Genomic DNA, 24,915 nt, shown 5'->3' with positions numbered 1-24,915 from the left:
TTGTACTATAGTTTTAAGGTCCCAACATTATCATGTTGAGATTTTGTTGTGATGGGATTAAGAGTGTGACATCTTATTGGACTAGTGTTGAATGGAAGGTCATTAGGGAGGAGATTAGAATTAAAATAGTCAGCGTGGGGCCCTTAGGACTCTGGTGGGTTCATAAGGAGAAGGAAGAAGACCAGAGGGAGACATCCGGACACAAGCACAGCTCTCCTACCCTCTGCCACGTTGTGACACAGTCAGACGTGGCCTGTGGACCTTTGACCTCCAAACCATGTGCTGAATAAACCTCTATTCTTAGAAATCACCCAGTTTCAGGTACTTTTTGGCATTAACAACAGAATACATTAGATTGTTTATTACAACTGTAGCTATATTAGAAAGATATGAGAAGAAAAAACAGAAGGGAAAGTGAGACTTAAGAAACGCCCTTTAGCATCGTAGAAACTGAACAGACACAACCCGAAAGGGTTGACATGCATGATAGCACCGTGTGCATATTATGTATAAATAAGGACTGTGAAATGCCATATGAAATAGTTCAAGTAGTTTGGCATGACTTCCTCTGAGGACGAGGATTGTGGAAAAATGGAGGGAGACCATTTAGGAGATATTTGTTGTTAGGTACCTTTAGAACTATTTCACTTTATTCTATGAATGTACTGTTCTGGAAAAATAAAATTTATCTTAAACAGTCTAATGCTTAAAAATGAGTATGATTAAAACAATACAAACAAAGGTAAACCGTTTGGGAGCCAGATGGTGGCACGGCTGTCACATGCAATGCTCTGTGAGGCAGAACACGTAGGTGGGCTTGGGAATTGAGGCCCGGACACCTTCCTGAGTAGCCAGGACATGTGTCCATGGAATAGGCTGGCAGAGGCTGGATGAGGATCCATGCATCAAGACCCTGTCAGAGACACTGGGAGAAAAAAAAAGAGAGAGAGAGAAAGAGAAATGTAAAAAGAAGAGAGATGTAAAAATAAATAAATAAATAAATAAATAAATGTACTATGAAACCACTCAAAGAAAATAGAAAGCTAAAAAGAAGAGAAAACAAACATCCATTATAATAATCGCTTGCGGATGGGCTGAAGATATTTTCAATTCCCTCTCATTGATTTGAATGCTTCTTTGATAAGGTTTTACTTTATTTTCTCTTATTCCTAGAGAACACATAAACTTGCCGGAGTGGAGGACAGACCGTTTTTCCTTTTCACCTGCAGAATAACAGCATGGGTCCCCCACTCTGATTCCTCCCTTGGCACAGAGCAATGAAGACAGATGTCGCTCAGCACACACAGAGGAATCGGACTAGGGAGAGGAACTCTCACATTACGTAATTGGAAGCTTTACATAAGGGCTGTGGCATACCGCCTGCCCTCCTCTCTTCTGGAGAGAGGAGGGGAAGCCTTAACTTCTAATGTAAATAATTCCTCCGTGAAAGTCAAGAGGAAACTTAATGATTGGAAGGCATAAAAACATGGAGAGTTGGGATCAGCAGATAATGTAATGATTACATCGCTAGACTCTCGCGCATGGACCACAGTTCGAGTCCCAGGCTCAGAGTCTTGAAACTCACGTTAGGCACTTGTACATGTAGTCTCAAAGACCCGAGAGAAGAATGGAGTGATTTCTTGTTTTCTGTCTCTCTGTCTCTCCAAAGAGGGCATGTGCCCTATAGCAAAAAAATCTCTCTCTAAAAAAAAAAAAAAGCTTGGAGCACAATGATGATACCGGAGACAGTGGGAAAGAAGGGTGAGAAGTGGGGGAGAGGGTTGAGAAATAGGGGAGGGTGAGAGAGGGGGAATCCAGGGGAAGCAGAAAGAAGCAAAAACATTTAAGGGACCCAAGATGGAAAGAAATCTGTTGATTATAATGCTTATGGTAATGTCTTTGACTGGACCAATGTGCAGTGTAGTCATGATGGGAAAATTCATTTGGTATGCTGTAATGATACACAGTGGTTAAATGTATGAAATTTAAAAAAAGAGGAAGGTCCCTAAGTTATCAGGACCCATTAAAATGTAAACGAATGCCTCCAGGTTGATTTTTACACCTGGAGATATAAAACAGTGGTAAATAGGTCCCAATTATAAATCTATCTGGACTAATTTAATATCCCTAACTTCTAAAATAGGGCTACCAGTCAATTATCTTTCAATAGAAGTTGCCCATAATCTTTTTTTAAAGTTAGGGGCCAGTAGGTGATGTAGTGGTTAGGATGCTGGACTCTTACATAACTGACTGCAGTTCAAGTCCCAGACCTGGCAGCTTGAAAATCATGCTGAACACCTAGTGTGTGTGTGCCCAGAATCCTAGGAGAAAGGATTGCGACCTGGCTATCCCTGCTGGGGTTTGATCTCTCACTTTTCTCTGTCTCTCTGAAGAGCATATGCACACTATGGCAAAAACTAAAAAAAGGAGAAGAAGAAGAAGAAGAGGAAGAGGAAGAGGAAGAAAAGAAGAAGAAAAGACCTAGTCATGCAGAAACATGGGAATATTAGTGGCTTCCTAACATGTATTTCCCGAACATCTTGGTTTCAGCCAATAGAATTATTTATTACCATCGTTCAGCCTTTTTCACACACCTTATCCAATTGGTTCTCAAGTCTCGTCGACTCTCCTTTCTTTGTATGTCCAGATTTAAGTCACATCTCACCATCTTTTCTGCTAACCTATTTCTCCAGTCTACATCTCCCCTGGGTTATTACCAATAGCTGTTTCAATAGCTCACTGCTTTTCCCTTCGCCCACTCCCTGGTCCCAAGTAATCCTTTCAGAGATCACTATATTCCCTCTTTCTGTCTTGGAGCTTTCTAATTAACCTGAGGAAATGCTCAAGTTCTTTTCCACGCCCCACAAGAGTCTACAGGGTCTTGAGCCATCATGCTACTTTGTCTTCCTCGTCTGGTTTCTCTGTCCCTCCTTGACGGCCAGTGAAGTAAGCACAGTGAGCAGCCACCACCTTCCCACCCTTCGTAATCTTTGCTTGCAATGACTTCTCTCAGATATTCGCTCTTTGACTTCCCTTAAAACTCTTCCAATACCATGTTAGCTGACAGACCTGCGGTTTCTGGACTCTGCCTTATGTTTCTCAGGTTACTTAATACCTCAAATATTACAGATGTAGTATTTGTTTATTGCCAGCTTCTGCCCTCTGATACATAAACTCCACAAGGGCAGGGACTTTGTGTTATCCGTGGCAGTATGCCCAGATCCTAGAAAAGTGGTTAGCATTGAGAGAGCATTCTTTTTTGTTTTTAAGTGAATGAATGTTCAAATTTTACAGACCGAACTAATAATGAATCCATTGAAAATCGTTTGTAAAGTCAAATGACATCAAAAATGTAAAAGCGATGTGAGAAAAATCATAAAATAAAATATATTCTAAATGAAAGCAGAGACACAGCAGAAAAACTTATAAGAAATTAAACTGCATGGAGGTTTAATTGGGCAAAAAGCAATTTATGAATTGGGTAGCTTTCAGAATCAACACACATTTAGGGAAATTCTGGGACTGCTGCACAACCTGATAACTTTAGGGACCGAAAAAGGGAAGTGACAGCAGAAAAATGGACGTGAATTCCAAGTTACATATTCAGTTCAATTACAGACACACTAAGTTAGGTTACAATTCTTCACCTAAGAAGTCAAGCTTGCTAGGTCGAACACGCTTGTACCGAGGTGTTCTCTGGCTAAATTTATTTCATACTAAGAATGGGATAGCAACATAATAAAAAAACACAGTTTCAAATGAAAATGACGGAGAGTTTTTATCTGTTAAGTATGATTCTCAATTAAAATGGTATAAATATCTTGCGCTAAATATTTTGATTTAAATATATACACAAAGTCAAAACTAAAAACTTCAGTGAAAACGAAATACAAGAGAGGCTGGGTAATGACACAGCAATAACTCAGTACTCTGCAAGGCTGACCTGTATGGAAAGGTTCCTGGTTCCCATCTGGAAGGCTTCCTGAGCACGCCATCATCTGGGGCCGAGACCAGGGTTGGATTTCAACATCAAGACTCTGTTGAGGGTGGTCCTCTCTCTCTCTTTCTGTTTTTCATGGAAGAAATAAATACACTTAAAAGAATTCTTTTTATTTATTTATTTATTTTTAGAGAGGTTTTTCTAAAAATAGGGTGCGTGCACTCGTCAGAAACAGTGAGACAGAAAGCGAGAAATCACCCCCTAGGGAGGGATGGCCACACCACAATCCCTTCTCCTCCACTCTCCTCTCCGGATCTTGGGCACGCATGCCCACGCGCCCAATGTGAGTTTAAGCCACCTGGTCCAGGACTCGAACCATGGTCGACTACATGGGAGTCCAGTGACATAGCCATTATGCCAACAGCTGGTCCCCTTAAAAGAATTCTTTATAAGAAATCTTGGTAGGGGCATCATGATCTTTCTATTATAAGTTACTCTTTTTATTCTGTTTCTTAGCAACCAACCTTCTCATAGATATATACCGTTAGGTGGAAATTTTCTCAGGCAAGATGATTTAGAGGAAATTCTCCTAGGAATTTTGGGAAATTTACAGCTTTTATGTCATATTGTTGCACAGTATCCCCTGTTGTCTCTAATGATAAATGTTGTGTGGAGGTTAGGGAAGGTTTACTTACCTGAGAAATACAACTTCTGCCTCTTTCCTCTCTCCCTCTGGCCAGCTACTTGCTGTGTCTTATTTATATATATGTATTTGGCCAGGTGCAGCACTCATTCATTGGAAATAATAATAATAACAAATCCAATCATTTCTGGTTTATTTCTGTTCTCCTAAAATGATACAGAAATAAACATGCAGATTGAATTCTTTCTCTTGTATCTTATAATTAGAGCAACACATTGGCCCTTCTCTCCCCATCTGATTTTTGTAACTAACTGAAAATATCAATTGCAGATTTTTCTTACCAACTCTTTATTTTGTCGATTTCACCCCCGGTGTCATGGATAACTGATAAACCATTCTTAGGTAGTCTGTGGCTGGGATGTTACCCTCTCTTTTCTCAAGGCTAATTTATAATCATGTTTTCTTTCTAGAAATCATCTTTCTTTTTAATCAGCTACAAGTATTCCTTGTACTTTTTGTTATGTCATTTGATAGTATTTGATATATTGCTGTAATTATTTTAATGATGAAACTAAATCATCGTATGGCTGTTGTTTCAGAAACATCCTTAGGAGATGAAATTGAACTAAAGTTTGTATTATAATTAAGGACTTTAGGGGAAAAGGCTTAAATGTGCAATTAGCAAACTTAAACATGTAAAAAAAAGCCTTTCTGGTTTATAAGGGGAGATTTGGGGAGATTTGGATCATGTTATAAGCGACCTTGAGACCTACCTTTTAGTAACAAATTTCAATTTTACGTTACTTTTGCAAATATTGCAACACGAATTAAACATTTCTTGAAAATTCATGTTCTTAAACATGAAATTTCTGACATGTGTATGCCAAACAAAAAGCAAAAGAGAAACCCAAATAATTACTTAGCTAATAAACTGTGCTCTGTCACGTTACATTAAAGAGACTAAGCACACCATAATTCGGGAAACTTAGAAATTCTTAATTTCTAATCAAATGCTAATTCTCCTTAAGCCGAAACTAGCTAACATGTAGAAGGCAAGGATGTTTTTAAATCTCTATACATACTTAAACTTTTTTTAACGCAGTTCCTACTTTCTATATTATTTCATTCTCTCAAATTGATTCTCTTTTCCTCTGTCTCCCAGCCTCTTTCTTGAAATGAATATTCATATTAAGGTTATCATACGACTTTTTATTGTGTTGCTCTGTCTTTCAGTCAGACAATCAGTGACAATGAGTTTTATTTTGTTGGCTTTCACCTTCGGTAGAAGAGCTGCCCACACCACTCACTACCTGGAGAAACGGCCTATGGTGTCTGAAAGAAAACCACGATGGAGTGTGATGGTTGCTTTGCATGAGAGGAGGGAGCAAAGCACCCAGACAGACATCACCGACGATCCTCGCTATACCAGGGGGCTCCCGAAAGTTCAGGGAAAATGAATACCATGAAAAACTGGGCGTGGCTTTAACATTCATTTTGCACTCAAAGACAGTGGTACTTTATTTCCACTTCCCCATGAACTCCCCATGAAGACCCCTCACATACTTCTGTCTCTCACCGCACTCTGGGAAGCATGAACATTGCCATGTGCTGAAAATAGTTCTCTCCTCGTGGGGGGGGACCAGCAGTTAGCGTAATGGCTATGTCACTGGACTCTTATGTAGTCGACCACGGTTCGAGTCCCGGACCTGGTGGCTTAAACTCATGCCGGGCGCGTGTGCGTGCGTGCCCAAGATCCCGAGAGGAGAATGGAGGAGAAGGGATTGCAGCATGGTCATCCCCTCACGTTCTGTCTGTCTGTCTTTCTGGCAAGCGTATGTGCCCTATAGCAAAAAAAAACACACAAAACTCTCCAAAAAAAAAAAAAAATTCTCTCCTCATTTCTTCTAACCCTCCCTTCTGTAGTTTCCTTCTTAGCCATTTCTCCCGTTGTAACACATCCCCAGGCCACTTTGTCCTTCTCAAAACCACCACTGTTCTGACAGTTCTTTCCACCTGCGGCCTCCGTTAGCTCCGGAACTCCTGCCCAGTTGTTATCTCTTTGCAGTGACACCAAGGCCACCACTACCTTTGCCCTCCAGTCCTAGCACGTATGCATGCAGCGACACTGTGCTCCTTTCGTGGCTCTCCCTTGCTGAGGATTCTGAACTTACTGTACACTCGGGGACACGGAGGCTCAGCCAGCTCACCTTGCCCTCCACACGTCGGCTTGATACTCGTGGTCACTGTGAGTGTCATTTGCTCATTTTCAGAATGAACGGCGGTTGGCAAGCTTTGCACATCTCAAACCTCCTTCTGCCCTCCTCTTTTGTCACTTTCTCCTGCAGAGAATTTATCCACTCTTCTGCCTTCAGTCACCAACTTGTATATTTGACTACCAATCGTGGGACCAGCAAATAGCATAATGGTTATATCGCTGGACTCCCATGTAGTTGACCATGGTTTGAGTCCTGGACCTGGTGGCTTGAACCTCACACTGAGCATGTGTGCGTGCATGCCCAAGATCCCAAGAGGAGATTGGAGGAGAAGGGACTGCAGCATGGTCATCTCTCCAGTGGGTGATTGCTCACTTTCTGTCTCTCTGTATCTCTCTGTCTCTCTGGTTCCAGTGAGTGTATGCACCATATGGGAAAAATCTCTCTCAAAAATTTTTTTTCTTGACTGCTAATCCTATCAATCCAGTCATAAGAACTCCTTGGCCTAAGCTTATATTTCTTGTGATCAGGACTTGGCCTGTGTGAATCACACTCTCTCTCTGTATTTTATAGTCACATCTCTTCAACCACTGCAAACCCACATCCATGTGAGGGGTCTTCGAAATGTTCAGGGACATGTAGGTTATAGAAAAACAAAATCTTATGAATCAATAAAACCCACTTTAACTCCGTTTTTCCACAAACTCTTTGAAGTCTATACTACATCAAGAAAAATAAAATAAAAATAACTAGGAGACTGGCCTTTTCATATTCATATTCTAAACTATAGCCCTAGTTATGTTATATTTTCTGAAAATCTTGCATATAAATGTGATTTGTTTATTCTGATCCCAGACAATATATATATATATATATATATATATTTTTTTTTTTTTAAGAGAGATTTTTGCTATAGGGAGCATATGCTCACTGAAGAGACAGAAAGCGAGAAATCACCTGCTGGAGGGATGGCCATGCAGCAATCCCTCCTCCTCCATTCTTCTGTTGGGATCTTGGACATGCACAGACCCAGAGTGAGTTTTAAGCAATTGGGTCCAGGTTGCAAACTGTAGTCAACTACATGGGAGTCCAGCGATGTAATCATTACGCCATTTACTGGTCCTGGACATGCACAGACCCAGAGTGAGTTTTAAGTAATTGGGTCCAGGTTGCGAACTGTAGTCAACTACATGGGAGTCCAGCAATGTAATCATTACGCCATTTACTGGTCTCTGATCCCAGACAATTCTAAGTTCGACTTTTATAAAAAAACTAATGTGTGTAAAAAAATCTTTGAGCTGAGACCAGCAGATGGCATAACGGTAATCAATTGCAGTTTGAGTCCTAGAATCAGTGGCTTAAACTCAAGCTGGGCAATAGTGCGTGGGTGCCCAAGATTCCCAAGGGAGAATAAAGAAGGGACTGCAGCATGGCCATCTCCCCTGGGGGGTGATTTCTTGGTTTCTGTTTCTCTCTCTCTGTGTGTGTGTCTCTCTCTGTGTCTCTGGTGAGCACACATGTCCTAAAGCAAAAAAAGTCTCAAAAAATTTTCTCGTGCTGACACTGAATATTAGTGTACTTTATTCACTTTATTATCTGTGCTAAAACTCAAAAATAAAGTGTGACTCTAAAAAGAAAAAAATCTAACTTGACCTTTGAAGCATTTGGTTTGGATAAATATTTTACTTTTCTTCTCCTGAAAATTCCATTCTGCATTCCACCATCCTCTGCTGTGCTCCCTGTTTTCCTAGTCTCTCATGTTTGAAACTAGACAATTTTAATCTAGAAATTGACTTCTCCAGGGACCAGCAGGTGGAGTGGTAGTTAAGGCACTGGACACTCCCACATCGCTGACCATGGTTCGAGTCTGGGATCTTGTGACTTGCTTTCTCACTTTCCCTCTCTCTCTCTTTCTGTATGTGTCTCTCTCTGGTCAAATTAAAATAAATGAATAATAAATAAAATAAAAGTAATTCTTAAAAAAAAAAGAAAGAAATTGGCTTCTCCTATGACTTCTTTGTCTTTCTGCATGAATGTTTTCAATTACCAAAAGTTCCTCCCCTCTTCCCCTTTCTGTAAGATTTCACACTGTCTTCACTGCCCGCATTTTGTAAATGCGATCTATTCTTTACTTGTGATGCTATCTTCCTCCCTTCCTAATCACTTACTAAGCCACAAAAATCTGACTTTCCCCTAACACTGCTTAATATTAGTATACATTATTCCAGAAACTATAGTAATCTCAGCATAATGGTTAAATTATAGATGCCACATGTTGGTGTTTATTTTCTGATGTTCTCTGAAGCAGTGGGCATTGTTGGGAACAGATGCTTTACCTTCACAATCATTCTGAGCTCAACATGATCTAATTGCCAAGTCTCCCTGTATCTTGGATCTATTTTCCAACACTGCCAGCCTACTCCATTTCTCAGATCAGTTGTCATTCAGCATCTCAAAGTCAAAATGGACTTCCCTCTTCTCACAACAAAGCTAACTTCTAAATTGTAGCATTGATACATGCACTAGGCATAGTAACGACATCTGCTGATTCACTGAAGCCGTACAATTTGTATTTGCATGTTACATTTTGCTTTCCTGTTTTCCTTGTCATTGACTCTGCAAAGTTCCAGAAAGAAAGAAAAATAACACAGGGTGACTCAGGTGAGCAAGAGAAGGTGTTTCAAATTTGATCATCTCAATTACATTTTCTGTGGATGTTTCTTCTCTTTTTTCAAAACCTTAATAACTGTATTTGTATACTTTCTAATTTCGTAGTTATAGATTTCCAACGTTTTTCTTCTTCTTTGAGGTTCCTTTACTGAACAAAATCCTGATATTTTCACTGTTAGAACAACTATTTTATATATTGTTAATTGTGTCATATCATATTTTTCATTTGGAGTTTCAAGTAATCTACTTCACCAACTTAATATTTTAGATTTTCTTACCACCTTTTTATGAATCAACATATATACTTCATTTTTACAGTATGTAATAATTTATTAGATGGAAGAGGGTGAGAGGGAGGGAGTCAAAGGGGAAAAAAGCAAAATATGTAAGAAACAAAAAATGGAGAACTATTTGTTGATGATAACGTATGGTAATATACAGTGTATTTTGGATGGGAAACCTCATATGCTGCAATGATATACAGTGAATGAATGTAGAATAAATTAAAAAATAATAATTTTAAAAAACTGTTAGAAATTGCATCTGTCTCCTAAAATACTTTCATACACAGGACCAGCCTCATAGACTAGTGGTTAACGGATTCCATAAACTGACCATGGTTAGAATACCAGATCGATTGGCTTGAAAAACACAGCTGTGTCCAAAATCCTGAGGACAGAGAATGGAGAAGTGGAGAAGGGAATTGCATGACCACATACTATTAGGGGGTGCTTTACCCCTCTCTCTTTCCATGTCTGTCTATCTTTCTCTGATGAGCACACATACTCTCACACTGAAAAAAAAAAAATTAGTTAAAATGTGACCATACCGGGAACCAGCAGTTAACGTAATGGCTGTGTTGCTGGACTCCCGCGTAGTCAACTGTGGTTCGCGTCCCAGACCCGGTGGCTTAAAACTCACACCGGGCGCATGTGCGTGCGTGCCCAAGATCCCGAGAGGAGAGTGAAGGAGAGGGGATTGCGGCGTGACCATCCCCCCAGAGGGTGATTTCTCACTTTCTGTCTCTCTGTCTCTCTCTGTCTGTCTGGCGAGCACACGCACCCTATAACAAAACAAAACAAAAAAAAAAGTGACCATACCTGGGCCAGCAGGTGGAGAGGTAGTTAATTAAGGTTCTAGAGTCCCACATAGCTGATTAAAGTTCAAGACCTGGTTTTGGTGGCTTGAAAATCACAGAGAGCATGTGGGGACATACCTGAGATCCCAGAAGAATGAAGAGAAAGGATTTTGATGGGGCCGTTTTCCCTGAGAGGTTATTTGTCACTTTCTCTCTTACTGTCTCTGTCTTCCTGTGGACAGCACATGCACCCTATGGCTAAAACTTTAATAATAATAAAAAAAAGTGTCCATCCACATGCGAAATAATTGCTATTGTAACCATCTTCATATATATAACTACTGCCTATAGTTTTTGCATATTACTTATAAGCTCATTTCTTTTGGTTCAATATTTTAACAATTATTTATGGGTAGAAAATAATTTAGTGTTATTATTGTTACATATGTAAATATTTCTTGTTGAAAATGAATAAACTTCCATCAGTTTTATATTTTTCTGAAGAAACTATATAGTAATATAAACAGTATAATTCCAATCAGTATAATTTAAATTTCTATCTAACAGTTTTATGTGCAACTAAAGATATTAAACAAAAATAAACCTTATTTTGTTTACAAAGTACAGGTAGGATGATTATATTTTTTTAGTCACTTAAAAAAAATTTTTTTGGAGAGGTTTTTGGTATAGGGTGCGTGCGCTTGCCAGACAGAGAGAGAGAGAGACAGAGAGACAGAGAGACAGAAAGTGAGAAATCACCCCCCAGAGGGGATGGCCACACTGCAATCCCTTCTCCTCCATTCTCCTCTTGGGATCTTGGGCACGCACGCACATGCACCCGGAGTGAGTTTTAAGCCACCGGGTCCGGGACGCGAACCACGGTCGACTATATGGGAGTCCAGCAACATAGCCATTACACTAACTGCTGGTCCCAAGTCACTCAAATATTGAATTATACTAAGGAAATAGAGATTTTTGTCAACAGTCTAAAAATATATTCCTGGAAGGGCTGACAGGTGGTGTGGTGGTTAAAGGTGCTCGATTCCCACATGGTTGACCGTGGTTTTGAGTCCTGGGTCTGGTAGCTTGCTATCTCTCTTTCTCTGTCCCTCTCTGGTCTAATTAAAATAAATAAATAAATAAAGTTAAACAAAACAATTTTTTGAAAAAAAGTAGATATATTCCTGGAAAAATTGCTAAGAGATGCATGCAAAATATATACTTCAGGCAAAAATGGGAAACAGGTGTTTTAAGTTTTAAAGATGCGATCTGTGAAGAGGTTTATTAATATGACACATTTACATTTGTTTATGCATCTAATATTTATTTTTGGCTCCTGACTTGGGATAAAATCAGTATAAATGAAGCAAGAAGGCTTCATTTGGTGGGCCACTGGGCATACCCGTTTACACAGAATTTCCCTTTGTAAAGCTTCTTCTTTTGTGCTCACTTCGGCAGCACATATACTAAAAAGCTTCTTCTTAAGTCAATATCAAAGTTTATTTTATCATCCCTAAGTAAACTTTATTTTAGCACCGTGATAACCATCATTGCTGGTCCGTTTTAACAGGTCAAGTTGACAAAAAAATGGACCTCGCTCTTTTGTTCAACTAACTTTAATCGATGCACAGCACTCTCCTTTGTATAAAAACAAACTATAAATATCTGCATGTGTTAGCTTGGTTTAAATGAACCATTCTTTGATGTGTCTCCAGGAATAGAGCTAAGTTTAGCTGATTCTCAGCTGTTCACCAGAAACATTTCCCGAATGATGGCTTTCAGATACTTTATTGTAATTACTGGTTTCTCTTGTTCTTTCAGGCTTTATTTGCATGGAGGGAAGAGTAGTCGACTTGAGTCAACTTCCCAAGTTTAGCTATCAAAAACGCATGGTGTGTCAAATTGTTGTAATTGCTTCTCTAGATAATTAAAAGTATAGTAATGTAATACATCACAAGAAAAGAGCAGAATGAAGGGAAAAAGTGAGTGACTCAGGAGAGTTAGGAAACTGATACTATGTGATAGCTATTTGGTTTCTATAACCTTTTGGTCAAACCCTATCATTATCTGAGTATCTTTTCTACTTTTAAACTTACAAGTGCTTCTTTATCTTGACTCACTCTCCAGAGCAAGTGATTAAGCTCCTGTAACTCTTGGTCATGCATATTTGTTCACTTGTTTATTAAAAAATACTTCTTGTGTTGCCTATGGTGTGCAAGTCAGTGTTTGGATACCACAAGAAAGAAAAATCTCTGATATTACGAGTCTTACATTCTGGCCAGGGAAAGTAAGTATTAAACAAATAAGCAGAAAAAAAAAAGTCATCCAAATCTATGTCAATTAATGCAATCACCTGAAAAAACGTAACACAGAATATGGGAGTAGAACGTGGGTGTGTCAACATTAGTGATGAAAAGTCTCTTGGAGCAGCCAGGCAGTGGGGTAGCAGTTTGACACAACTGGACTCAGCTGGGGACAGGTCTCGGGTTTGCATTCCGGGACGTCCCTGAGCCGCCTGGGTGCGTGATCTCGGTTGGTAGAGAGGCTAGAGGTGAAACATGGTGTGGGACCCTCACAGGGGCCACCCCTCCACCAAGAATAAACAAATAATACACTTAAAGTCTCTGGGAGATGACAGCTGGGTGTTGTCGCTTGAGAGCAGGAGAAGAGTTATTTCACACCGAGGGCACACAAATGCAAAGGCCTGGAGGCTGAATTCATGCCTCCATGTTGACAGTGGATGAGCACATGATAAGGGGAGTTATAAGACCCGTATAGTAGAGAGAATTAGGAAGAGGCATGCTGGCCTTTGTTAGCCCTAGGAAGGAGTTAGATTGTATTCTAATGACAATGACAAAGTGGGAAAAGGTTTTAAACCAGGATGCTGTAGCCTGGTTGATACCTGGAAGACACCTCTGGCTCTCGGCTTGATCGCTGCTCCCTGTCTGAGAACTGACTGCTCTCTGTGCCAGCGTGGTCCCACCGTGTGTTTACCATCTCTGAGACAGGGGCGTATGCGCATGGTGAGGCGGACAGGACTCGCTGAAGGGCTGACCATCGTGTGTGACATCAAACGTGCTTTCGTGGCTGAGGAGCTCCACACACACCATTCTCAGTAGCTGAGGTGAGAAGACACGGGAGACAGAGAAGATGGGAGAGGAACTTGGAAAGCCATGGTGTGGTCTGGGGCTTGTTTTATATTGAGTCTATGAAGCAAACTTGGATATTTTTATATGGCATGCTACAAACCATTTTTAAAAACTATTTTTAATTAATTAATTTACATTCATTCACTGAGCATCTTCACAGCAAACAAAATCTGGTTTCCCATCCAGAATATACAGCATACTGGCTTAATCATACATGTTATCATTGATAATTTTCCATTTCTAGTTTCATATATAATATATATATATATATTATATATATATACACACACATATGTATATATATTTTTCCCCCTATTTCTCACCCTCTGCCATTTCCCACCCTCCTCCCCTACTATCTCTGGTGTCTACAGTTATTTTTCATTCCTTTTCATTTTAAAATCAAATAAAAGGGGCCAGCAGATGGCATAGCAGTTACATCACTGAACTCTTACATGACCAACTGTGGTTCGAGTCCCAGACCTAGTGGCTTGAAAATCATTTAGGTGCATGTGCGTGCATGCCCAAGATCCTGGGAGGAAAATGGAGGAGAAGGGATTGCAGTGCAGCCATCCCCCTGGGGGGTGATTTCTCAATTTCCCTCTCACTTTCCCTTCTTATAGAAACTTTCTCTCTTCTTTGTTCCTGAAGTCCTAGTGTCCAATATAATACTTGGCATACAGGAGAAGCTAAATAAATACTTACTGGATAAATTTAAAACAGATGAATGCATATTATATGCAGATAAACAATTTATGGCTCTTAATTTTTTATATTCAGGTAACGTGAAATTTATTAAATGAAGTTACATAGGGAAGGTATTTGGACGCTCTTTATCTGTTTGTTTACCTCATTTATTTACTTTTTCACACAGAGTCTCATTGTGTCACAATCTTCCAGCCTCCCAAGTACTGGGACTGCAGGCACGTGTCATCTTTCCTGGCTTTATTTATTTAATTTTTTTGGTTGGATCTCTCTGTGTCGTTCAGAGGAGCCTCAAGCCCACAGCACTCCTGCCCTTACCGTTGCTGGGATTACAGGTACACGCCACTGTGTCCCTGTGTCCAGTCTTCGGGCTGACTGGGGATCAAACCCAGGCCTCTCTGCGGTCCCAGCGTTCAGAGCACAATGCCTTAAGCAGCATGTGTCACCATGGCTGCACCCGCATCATTTTTCTGAAAAAGCAAATAATTCCTGCACAGAACAGCTCCCATTTGGCCTCTGCCAGCCAGGCCCACCGGCACGTCCACGCCGAGAGTGTTAAGGGAAACCTCGGGATACAAACCCTGGTTAGACCTGCTCATGTGGCCTCGGCATCGCAAGGCCTTGTATTTCTGTTGTGTCGCTGCAGGTGGTCACTTGAGATATATTAAAAAGGCCACTTCTTACTCTTTTTAATGTCTCTTCCATGAGCAGTGACTATGCACCAGGCAAAGCTGTGGGTGCTGAGGATATGGACGTGAGCGAAGTAAGCGATGTTGGTGTCCTGGGTCCCTCTGGAGTTTGCCTCTGGGTGGTGAAAAGGGTGTGGGGAGAGGATTAGACAATGAAAAGAATAAGTAAATTAAGAATGTGACTTAGAAGTGTACTGTGTTGTGGAGAAAACCAGAATAAAGAGGATGGGAGTGCTGCAGTCATTGTCGCTGCTCGGTAGACACTTGTCACCCCTAGACGTCTAACATATCCCGGAGGACCAGTTCTGCCCGTGAGTTTCAAGTTCAAGGGACTTGTGCCATTTTTCAGGTGGCATATTTAATCCCTCATTTAATAACCACTGAGAGCTATGCAGAGATTTCTGGTTTTTGTTTTTCTTTTTGTTTGTTTGTTTTACTGTCATGACTCACATCGTTTTTTGTGCTACCCTAGGTCTGGTCTGAAGGTGCCGACAGTCCTGATCAGCACTCTCCCCTGCCCCAGGGTTGATACAGAGCAAGACCAAGAAAGAAATCCTTGTGGTTGTTTGCTATTAGACTTTTTTAAACATAGAGACAATGTAGTATATTTTGTTGCTTTTAAAAAATTGCATTTTTGGAAATACCAACCCTTATTTCCTCTTTTAGGGGTTGTCTACTAATCCTTTGTTCCTTATTTTTTTTTTAATGGGTGTTGATATTTTTTTGTTGATATAAGAGGACTTTATAGATCGATGATTTCAATGTTTTCTAACATGTTAAAATTGTTTTGTGGGAAATATTTCTTAAAACATACTTTTCAAATTTATTATCTTATTCTAATTTTGTCCTAATTGACATCATTTTAGAATTGCAAATTGACTTCCGAATACATATGATAACATGCAAAACACATTGATTTGAAAGCTGAGGTAAAACGCTTATACAGTGACGAACAGAAAGCTTGTGAAAAAACAAAATTGTGACATGAAGGGCTCAGCTCTTATGTGAACGAGGAAAAAAGAACACTTGTTTATTGAAATGGGTTAATTGGAAATCACTCAGCATGAACTCAGGGCCTCAGAGGGTTCTGTCTGTCACTGGGAAGAGCCAAGATATCGCTCTGTTTCTAAGTGCAATTGCCCCTGAGATAAACCTGCTTACCATCAGCAGCTCGACTCAATACAGTTTTCTTACATGGCTGTGAACTGTTAAACACAAACTACAGCCATCTATAATTTCTTATAGGGTGACTTCCCTTTGTCCTCTGACATCATTTCAAGGGAAGAAAGAGAAAGGGCTTGAGTATTTTGTTGCATGACGTTCAATTTCATCTTTAAAAAAGAGAAAACACAAATTAAATAGATTCATTGAGATAAATGTGGGTCCTAAATCAATATTGGCACGTTGGTGAAAAAAAAATTAGTCAAAAATAATAAATACACTAACACTTACAATTATAAGCAAGGGAGTTTGTGGTCGAGTAGTTGTGGATAACCAGCATTGTGGCTACGATGATCTTTTTCCTGCCTTTATTCATTGCTTTTTGGCCCTCTGACAGGACTTTCTTTTAGAAAGAGATGTTTCTGATATAGGGCACATGCATTCACCAGAGAGACAGGAAACAGAGAGAAATAGAGAAACAGGAAGCAAGAAATCACCCCTCCCCCCAAGGTGGGCTGGCCATGCCACAATCCCTTCTCTATTCTCCTCTTGGGTTCTTGGGCACACGCGCACGTGCGGCTGGAGTGAATTTGAAGCTACTGCTTCATATTACATTGTTCTTAGTTGGTATTCAGGAAAGAAAACGAAATTGTCAAGCACATCTTCTTTTCCAGAAAAGTAGGGTCCATGTCTGTCCTGTGCTTTATAGCCTATCAACGTAAGTGCTTAGCATGCAATAGACATGTTTAGTGAATAAATAAGAAACCACTTTGAGTGGTTAAATTAAGTTACAATTTAAGTTTTAGAATTTTTACTATCAGTGACAATGCCCCTTGTATGTCTCATAATCACTCATCTTTACACTGAATAAATATAAAACGGTAAATGAAGTCAGAGAGGCAAACTTACCGCTGTTCGTTTATTGTTATTGGAGAGACTCTGTATGAGAAACGCTCCTTTGTAGACAATGGTAATGGGCATATGTACGCTCTCAGAGATCAGAAAATCTTTGGTCTAATTAATGGCAATTAATGAATTCATTCAGGACCACTCCCAATGTCAAGGCAGTTATCCTTCCTATACTATTGGCCTAGTGTTGATGAGGGAAGAAACTAATGAATAGATGTGGAGACAAAAGAATTAATTTCTCCTATTCAAATGTATGTGTGGTGGGGAGAAGAGAGAGAGAGAGAGAAGAAAGGGGGAAGGGAAGAGGAAATGAGATATGTCAGGGGTATGGTTTCCTCTAATACAATAAGGCAGAAATAACGCATGATAAAATCCTGACTTCCCCTTTGTAAAAGGAAAAAGTGAAACACATCATTTCTTTTATTTCTTCCTGAATATATTCATTGGCGTAGGTTAGGGAGATGTTCACAAAAGAAAAATTTGAATCTTGATGTCTAGCCAGTAGTAGCTATTAAAATAACATTGCCATGGAAAGACGAGAATCCTGTTTAAGAAGGAGATTTACAAATTTTCTCTCTGATTTCACATTCTTTATTCTTTTGGGTTAACCTAGGCTCGTGTCATCCATTTTCAACAGCATGGTATGTATGAATGCCCATGTATAAGAAAGATGGGAAACTGGGACGTTAAAAAAACAGATGATGGGTTAAAGAGCCCACACTGTCATCTCTTTTCTTCAGATAGTCTTGCCCATTTCCTCTCATCTTTTTCTCTCTTTCTTCTGCTGGGTATTATGAAATTTGCCTACCTATTGTCAACTTCCCTTCCCCTATCTCTTCTATTTGCTGAGAAAAATTAAAATTGGCCTGAATCTTCTCTCAAAGAACTATAGACATGTGTGTGCCACCAGCAAGTGACATGGTGGTTAAGGTGCTGGATTACCACATGGTTGATTGCGGTTCAAGTCCCAGACATGGTGGCTTGAAAATCACTCCAGTCATGCGTGCACATATGTGTATAGGTTTTTATATGAACTGACATCTACACCTTAAAAAAAGAAATATATAAAACAAGGTATAATGGCTTCAAGAGCCTGATGTGGAATGTTGGAAAAGAAATTTTAAAATAATTTGAATTTTTCCATCTGATTCTTGGTGATACACATAGTTTACTCTATTTATTGTCTACAAAACTTGTCTAAGGGAGACAAATTTAAAATATTCATGCATTAGTTGTATGTAGTATATTCTACAATAAACGATGCCTCTGAAGGCTTGTCAGCAAAGTGTTCTTTTAAATTGTTGGAAGTTTTCTTGTTCTCTGTTTCATAATATTTTTGAGCTTGGACCTTTATTTCTCAACAAGTACCATGGGGTTAACTTAGAAGTCTTCATTTAGTGAGTAAATTAATACAAGCAAAGCCTACATTTGCATTTAAAAACTTGTAGCTGTACTTCATAGCTGCTTAGTGAAACTGTCAGCTTTGGCTTCCTCTTCCATTGTTTGCTGAGAGACGCTGGGTTTCCTCCATGCTGAGCACTTTCTGCTTTGTCCTGTTTTTAGGCAGGGTCTTGCTGTGTGAGGATCCTCCTGTCTCAGCCTGCCTCATAGCTGGGACTACGGATGTGTGCCACCACATCCACCTTTTACCCCACCTGGGCCTCCTACCTGGCCTTACCTGCGGGGTAGCACTGTCAGCCCGTGCATGCCACCACAGCTGAGCCACAGAACACCTTTTTGTTATGTTTGCTTAGACTTCTTTTTTCAGCACGGTCTCAGCTGAAACCCAAACACGATTCGAAGAAGAAGGGCTACAGAAAGAGAAGGAGGATAGAAAATGGAAGGGAAAGGAGGGGAAAAAAAGGCCAAGGAGAAAGAACAGGAGAAGAAGAAAAAGAAGAAAGAAGGCCCTTGAACTATATGGTCTTAAGCCAATGTTCTTGTTGTCATATTATAATTTCTATCCTATATGAATTTTTGATGTATACATCATCTGAAATTTATTGACTTTCAAACTGAACTCCAAAGGAAGAAAGCATTCTCAGACATTGACATTGAATGGGGTAATCAAAATATTTTTGTTAGAATAAAATCTTTAGGAATTGATATGGATAAAAAAACATGATTAATTTTCTTAAATTGGTGAGATTTTGTGCAAAAGTGGGAAAAGAGCTAAATTTATAGAATTAATCAGAAAAATAACAAGGACATGACCCTCTAAGGTTAGATTTCTATTATGCCATTATATTTTTAGAAAGAAAACCAAAACTTATTTAATGATGCTTTCAGTCTTACTTTCTCAACTAATAGATTTCCAAAATGTCTGCTATATTTTGATTGACAGATGTGACCTCAGTGATGTAAGTAGCCAATTAGACAGGGCATTTCGGCTATTGCTGTTAGGGGTCTATATCGTCTATACTAAAATGGCATTTGAGTAACCCATTAAAAAGAGCTTTAAAAGCCAAAAATGTTCCCAGTAAATCTCTCTTAAGCTTCTCTATAGGCAGCTTTCTAAGCTGGATCTTTTGGTCCAGGGTAGGGATAAAATTCTTTAGTTCCTTCTAACCTCTCTGACTGCTTGTCAATCAAGATACACCATTACTAAGTTTAAAACATAAAATCCACATTCTGGATTTGAAAAAAAAAAGAGCAGTTAATCACATTTCAAAAAAACATAATGCAAATTAAATAGCCAGAGAAAATGGAGAATCAATTCAACCGCAGGACTATGGTGTCTCAAAATGATAAACAGAAAAATTGCTTGTTACTTCAAGTAGCTTTAGTTTAATGTCCTGAGTGGCTAATGAGACAGCTACAGGAATTGAATAGTAAGTAGTTTGAGTACCATGCATGAGACAAATGGAAAATGTACATAGCCCTGCATCCCCTTATCAAACTGTCCTCCCGGGGCCAGCTAGTGGCATAGTGGTTAAGGCACTGGAGTGCCACATGGTCAACCATGGTTCGAGTTCCAGACTTGGCAGCTTGAAAATCACTTCAGGCGCATGTGGGTGTATGCCCAAAATCCCAGGAGGAAAATGGAAGAGAAGGGACAGTGTGTGGCCACGCCCTCTGGGGTAGGTTTCTCATTTTCCCTCTCATTGGTCTGTCTTGGTCTCTCAGGCAAGATATGTACTCTATGGCAAAAACCTTAAAAAAAAAAAAATTCTCCCACATATTGAACTGAGTGGCAAAAGATTATAAAAGCTTTACAATAACATTTTAAAAAAATAAAAGATACTATGTGTATGCTCTATGACTTTCTAGCCTGTACACATGTCACTGTTAGCTTTCACAAATCTGCTTGGTGGGAGAGTAGGGGGAAAAGAAGGGACAGTGGCCAGACCTGGGGCCAGGCTGCACAGAGACAACTAGTCGCACTGTACTAGAAGGCAGAACTAGAAAACAAATGACATCCTATATTTTGGTATACTTTTGATATGTTGCTCATCATGAATTTTGCATTAATTTTGGTTTTCTGAAATATTGCATGAAGTATCATTTATCTTTATTCCTGAGTGTTCAGTAATTTCGTTTGCAAAATAACTGCCCCATTCACCTCATCCAAATCCCAGCGCTGACTAGTGTGAAAGCAGAAGAAAAAAATCTGTATCCCTAAAGAGCCTTAAAGAATTAGGTTAAGCAGGGGAGCTGTCTGGCAACTAGAAAATATTCAAGGACCAACACTCATACCACAATGTTGCCACATAGACCAGGCTCTTGGGGTAATTCGATCTGAAGAAATGCCAACATGTTTAAGCAGAGAGAGGATGAGGACTGCCACCAATTTGTTAATCAGTCCAATAAATCATGACTTTTTACATTCAATTTTCAGCAGCTAAAGGAAAGAAACATTTTTCTGCTGTGAAGTCCTGCACTTAAACACTTTGTAAAGTTAGCTGACTGATGAGAAGTCTTAATCTCATCCTCTATGGATCTCCATGATAAAGAATTCAATTTAATCTTGCCTTAAGGACAGAGGTTGTTTGTTTAACTCTCTTTTCTCAAGTGGTAGAAATTAAAGCCTCAATCTCAGAGCAAAACCAAATTAGCAGGAATATATCCCCAAATTCTGCCACACATTCACCCCGATAGCTCCCAGAACACATAGCCACTTGTCCTCTGAGTCATCTCACTACTCCCCTCTCGTATTTTGTGTTCAAATAATCCCAAAAAGGGACCGAAGGGATGCTGGCATCTCTTCCTCTGATAATGGATAATTGAGCTCAATATTATTTTATCACCAGCCTCTGTGATTTCCAAATAGCCTTAACAGGTTGCACTGTATAAAATTGAGCTAGGGAATGATTCTTTTGAAAATTAGCATGTTCAATCAAAATCCAGCCGGCTTTCCTTTTCAAAGCATCTGTTGTCATTTCAAATTCATGAACCGCTTTAGCACTGTCTGCGACATCAATTGGCTTTTGAGCTATCAGTTCTTGTATGTAGCAATGTGTTCTACTGAATGTTAGTAAAAGACAATATCAGGCTTTGATGGCTTATCAAAGTGTTCTGATTAAGCTACCTTTCAGAATCGTTTTGTAGTATGCTTTGAGGTTAGACTCCAGCAAGATCCACATATTTGAAAGAAATGGGGAAATACAGTTAGGTGGATTCATGTGTTCGATTACAGTTTTAGTTTTGTCCCCTTGCCAGAACAATCCTTCTCTCTGGTTGAGTTAAGAAGTCAGGCTAAGGGAACCAGCAGTTAGCATAATGGCTATGTCGCTGGACTCCCATGTAGTCAACCGCAGTTCGCATCCTGGACCCAGTGACTTAAAACTCACGCCAGGCGCGTGTGCGTGCGTGCCCAAGATCCCTAGAGGAGAATGGAGGAGAAGGGATTGCGGTGTGACCATCCCCCCTGGGTGGTGATTTCTCGCTTTCTGTCTCTCTGTCTGGCGAGCGCACGCACCCTATAGCAAACACCTCTCCAAAAAAAAAAAAAAAAGAAAGAAATCAGGCTAAAAGTTCAACATCCCAGTCCATGGTACTGGTCCCTCTTCCTCAACAGATTCAAATGCTGCACTGAAGCTTCACAAACAGAAATACTTCATAGGCAAGTAATCAGTTAAAATGTAAACATTAAAAGTGTAAATTACACAAGTAGCAATTTTTTTCTGATAACTAACTTTATGAAAGTTTTTACCTAGAAAGGAAGACCTCTAACAAAACCGATCAGGGAACCAGCAGTTAGCGTAATGGCTATGTCGCTGGACTCCCACGTAGTTGACCGCGGTTCATATCCCGGACCCGGTGGCTTAAAACTCACGCCGGGCGCGTGTGTGTGCGTGCCCAAGATCCCGAGAGGAGAATGGAGGAGAAGGGACTGCAGCGTGACCATCCCCCCCTGGGGGGTGATTTCTCGCTTTCTGTCTCTATGTCTCTCTCTGTCTGTCTGGTGAGCGCACGCGCCCTACAGTGAAAATCTCTCAAAAAAAAAAAAAAAAAAAAAAACAGATCGGTTGCTTCTCTTCAGTATCATCTTGCGGAGATTTGATTTTCATTCAGCAGACTTAGAGTCACTCTTTGAATCTGTGTCTGAGGCGATGATGATGCAAATCATCCCAAGGATCTCAATTGGAGGAAAAGTAATAATGGGTCATTGGGAAAGCCATGATGTATTTTTGCATAGAAAAAGACATCCTGGGTTTCCTGATGACCTAATGGTTTGATGGCAGCCTTATCATGCCTGAATAATTCATTTAGTTAGTACACTAGCCATAGTTATAACCTCTTTCCCCTTTCCTCCTAGACTTTAGATGTTTATTATTTGGTCTTTGCATATTTCTCCTTAACTGTAGTCATATGCACAATGGAAAGAAGCCAGGTTTTAAAGACAAACCCAAGTTTGGGTACTGTCTATGGAAAGAAGTCAGATGACTTTGACAATGACACTGTATGCAGCTCATGGGTACTGTTTTATTCTTCATTCATTCAACACATGTTAATTTAGCACTTTCTTGAATAGAAAGCTTCAAGGCACTGCTGTCTGCTTTGCAGTGTGGTAAACGAGTTTAACTTTCAACAAATAGTTGGTATCAAAGTTTCCATAAGCAGCAGTGCTACTCAGGGATGATAAATATGCCTGGTGACTGCAGACTTAAATAGGGCAACTAATTGTTTGGCGCAAAGAGACTCAATAATTCTTATTTCATTTAACCCGGCTGGTTTGATTGGGATGGGGGCAGGAGAGTGGTAATCAAAGTTATCTTTAATATTAACGGAGTACTGAAGGCTAATAACTGTAAAAGTAGTTTAAATTTGACTTAAACATACATAGGACACCTGTATACATATATATACTATACATGGCTTTCTATCCAAACAACCTTATATTTAGTTAATGTAGATTTACTCCGTTTGCTGTCAGTAGATCGGTATTTTTTCACTTAGTATTCCTATGTGCGTGAATAGATTACACTCATAAAAAAAAAAAAAGACTCTTTTGGTCTTAAAAAATATTTGGGATGGAGCAGTGTGGTGTCCAAGTCTAAGAGGCGAGCCAGGGGGAGTGGGATTCTGCAGCTGCCGGTGGCTGTGGTCCTGCATGACTGGGAAGAGGAGGAAGTCGAGGATGAGGACGAAGGCAGTGATGAAGACAGTGAGGAAGAAGAGCATGAAGAGGACAAGGTTATTCATGAGGAAGTGAATATTGACTTTGAAGCTTATTCCATCTCACATAATGATTCTGACGGAATTAAGAAGTGATTGCAGCAGCTTTTCCTAAAGGCTACTATGAACAGTGTAGAGCTAACAGAACTCTTAACAGAACCATATTGGGAGTGTGATTAAGCAAACAAATGTTTCAGAAGACAGCGATGATGATATGGATGAAGGTGAAATTTTTGGTTTCATAAGCCTTTTAAATTTAACCAAAAAATAAAAAGGGTACGCAGTGTGCTGAACAAATTAAGGAATTGATTCTAAGCTACTGTGGAAGAACTGTGAAAAGAGCATGGTTGAGCAGCTGGACAAGGTTTTACCTGACACTACCAAGCCCGTAGGCTTTCTCCTCAGTGTAAGATTCATCAATGTCCCTCCACAGATCGCTCTGCCCATGCATCAGCAACTTGAGAAAGAACTCACAGAAGCACACACAATGGATAACCCTGTGAAAAGTGCTACTTTCACCTTCTGATTAGCAAGACGTTTGTGGAAGCAGGAAAAAAACAATTCCAAAAAAAAAAAAAAAATGGAACATCCAAAAGAAAGAGGAGTTAATGTTTGCAAACGCAGAGGAAGAATTTTTCTGTGAGAAGGCGATTCTGAAGTTCAACTACTTGGTGCAGGAGGAGAGCCACACTTGCCTAGGAGGCAGATGGTCCTTTGACAACGTACCCATGAAGCCTTCGCGAGCTGTGATGTTGATTCCAGGCAACAGGATGAACGAAGTCATGCACAAGCTGAAAGAACACCTATCTGTCCAACCCATTCCCTGTGGGTCGTGATGAGTTTGCTTTATAGAATTACCTGAAAATTCAGTGAAGACTTACTGAAAAACTCATGACTTTATTCAGATTAAGGTCCTCTACCAAAAGTAACATTTGTCCCATGTGGTCTGTGACACATTTACAAAATACAGCTTTTTAAATTTTGGTTAAATTATGCATGGTTGATTAAAAACTTTTCCAATACATAGAAAAACATGCAGTCATTTAAAGAACTCAATACAAATTTCTATTTTTTTATTTTAAAATAATGAAAAAAATATTTGGGATGTGTTTAGGACTGATTCAGTAAAATGTGTTTAGGACT

General features: G+C 39.7%; 1 pseudogene; it reads left to right on the top strand.

The window, feature by feature from the left end:
* Window positions 1-17,130: 17,130 nt before the first annotated feature.
* LOC102479527 (BRCA2 and CDKN1A-interacting protein pseudogene) lies at window positions 17,131-24,608 on the top strand (annotated as a pseudogene).
* Window positions 24,609-24,915: the final 307 nt, after the last annotated feature.

Source organism: Tupaia chinensis, unplaced genomic scaffold, assembly GCF_000334495.1.
Source record: "Tupaia chinensis unplaced genomic scaffold, TupChi_1.0 Scaffold139422_1, whole genome shotgun sequence".
NCBI lineage: Eukaryota > Metazoa > Chordata > Mammalia > Scandentia > Tupaiidae > Tupaia > Tupaia belangeri.
Note: the sequence above shows the minus strand (reverse complement) of the source record. Positions and strands in the feature narration are given on the sequence as shown.